At 35.3% G+C, this 2583-nt stretch overlaps 1 protein-coding gene across 1 annotated transcript in view; it reads left to right on the top strand.

Annotated features, from left to right (window-relative positions):
• Positions 1-2088: 2088 nt before the first annotated feature.
• Positions 2089-2583, top strand: part of LOC107726320 (inositol-3-phosphate synthase 1-A-like) — a 12197-nt gene continuing 11702 nt past the window's right edge. Inside the window, 1 exon segment of the mRNA XM_016535862.1 lies at positions 2089-2200. The gene's annotated coding sequence lies outside the window, so the exon portion shown is untranslated.

Here is a 2583-nt window from a genome sequence, read left to right as displayed (position 1 = left end):
TGAATCAGGAGAGAAATCTGCACAGATCAAGCAGTGTTTAAACAGCTCTAAACTAATATGTGGCTGGATTTTGATGTGAGAGACAACAGGAGATGCACTTTTTCACTGGAGGAAGCGTTATTATGCATTATGACTTGTATTTTAGTTAAAATCGTCTTAATGCTGGATGTGTTTCAGCTTTTGTCTTCTCCAGATGTTAACTGATGGACTGGAGTGCTGTGGATTACTTGTGGATTATTGTGATGTTTTTATCAGCTGTTTGGACTCTCATTCTGACGGCACCCATTCACTGCAGCGCATCCATTGCTGAGACACTGATGGAGGTTCATAAATGAGGTTTAGTCCTGTCCAGCCAGGAGTCGCTTCAGACCACAGAGAAGGTCCTTGACCAGAAAATACACACTTTTTTACTTGATGATCATGTTTAAAACAACCAATAACAATTTGATTGGTTCCACTCATAATGGCCTGACTTGCAGCTGAGTTTTCCCACTTGAGTTTATTTAATCATGTGATAAGCATGCAGTTTCTGCATGGCCTTAATATAGCTACTCCTCTCAGGCCTTGACCTTCATAGAACCATAAGCACACGCAGGACGTAAAACAGCTTGCAGAGTTGTAAAAATAACGGTTTATAAATATATTCACACCTGCATTCAAAATGACAAGTGAAAATGTTTGTTTCTGCAGCAAACATGTACATTTTCAACCTCCACATTATCACTGTTTATTGAATAAATGTCTGAATTTGTTTGCTGAATCAGTTGCTGATGCAAAGTAAAAGATTCTAGTCTATAATTACCAAGATATTGATTTTCTTTTCAGACATTTGCGAATCAAATAGTTTTGTTGCAACTTATGCACAACAAGTATATGCATTTCTGTTTTGTTCTTTCACGTCTTTATTTGAGGTGATATAATAATGTTTTGCAGTATATGATGTTTGAGCTCTAACACTCTGCATGCATCTTTAATAACACAGTGCTGTTAACATATGTATATGTGACGTCTGGTTACAGAGACAACAGCAGGTCAACATCCCGACAGTCTTGAGTGAAAGTGGAAGGAACTTTCTCAACACTGTCAGTATTTTTCCTCTGTCTGTCTGGGAAACTTGAGTTTCTAGAACATTCTGATTGTCCTTCACTAACCCGGTACATTTCCACTGTCTCAAAGTGCTTGAAAAGTTTCCTTGGACTCTTTGCCGAGTCACAACATTTTTCTTATCTGTTTTGAAATGTGTTTACATGCTTGATCCTTCACACGATTCCTGTCTAGGCCTGGATGACCAGATATCATGTGATAAAGGCATTAGAAACAATGCACTGAAATTGTGCCATTCTGATGCGAGGATTACAAATGCTGTTTAGAAATTAATTAATTTATTTGCAATGCATTTATTTATTTGCAAATTATGCCCCTTTTAATGTGAGGGAATGCTGCTGAGAAATGAATGTTTTCCCCAGCTTTGCTTAGATTATTATGTCCTCTCATAATTAATATCTGATCATATTTTTACTATGCATTAAATAAATAAAATATATAAATGCATAAAATAAATATAAAAATAATAAATACGATTAAATGTTTAATATCAGAAGAATAGCCTACATTAAAATTCCGCATCACTTCTGATGCAAGGATTACAAATGCTGCTGAGAAATGAATGTCTATTCTAAATAAATGATGTTGCTTTCTTCATTATTTATAATTAAATATAAAAGATATTAAACATTAACAAAAATATATTGAATAAAAATATTAATTTATTTTTTGCATGTGAAGGGGTTAAACTTACACAAAGCGTTCTAAACAAGAAACTGCATTTCTTGTTGCATCTGTACACCATTAAATCAAATGCATTTAAATGAATCGTTTCATATCTGCATCTTACAGTCCAGATTGTTCCCTGATATCAATTCACTGCACGCACGGATTCGTTCAGCTTTTGTCTTCCAGATTCCAGAAGCATCCATCCTCACATTCTGGTTGCACGAGTGCAAAAATCGAGAAGGCGTCGGTAACACCGCCTCCGCCGGATAAAAGCGAGAGCGGCGCGCGACGCACCGGCAGACGGAACCGGAGACGCGGAAGGTGCTCTACCTGTAACTAGCGTTAGAGATAACTATCTCTTTTAATTCAAAGTCTTAAGCCTGAAACCTTTATCCATTTTCCTTCAGCTCGGAGAATATAATTTAAGGTATGTATGGTGCTAAAAAGAGTTTTATTATATTTTGTTGTAGCCTACCTATATAGGCTATTATTTAATAATATCTTAAATGCAATATAGGCTGTATTTCATTAATGCATATTGCACAAATGTGACCCTGGAGCACAAAACCAGTCATAAGGGACAATTTTATGAAATTGAGGTTTATGCATCATCTCAAAGCTGAATAAATAATCTTTCCATTGATGTATGGTTTGTTAGGATATTACAATATTTGGCTGAGATACAACTATTTGAAAATCTGGAATCTGAGGGTGCAAAAAAATCTAAATATTGAGAAAATCACCTTTAAAGTTGTCCAAATGAAGTTCTTAGCAATGCATATTACTAATCAAAAATTAAGTTTTGATATA

Source organism: Sinocyclocheilus rhinocerous, unplaced genomic scaffold (genome assembly GCF_001515625.1).
Source record: "Sinocyclocheilus rhinocerous isolate Xijiao unplaced genomic scaffold, SAMN03320098_v1.1 scaffold1598, whole genome shotgun sequence".
Taxonomy (NCBI): Eukaryota; Metazoa; Chordata; class Actinopteri; order Cypriniformes; family Cyprinidae; genus Sinocyclocheilus; species Sinocyclocheilus rhinocerous.
The sequence above is the reverse complement of the archived record's forward strand: the minus strand, read 5'-3'. Positions and strand labels throughout refer to the sequence as shown.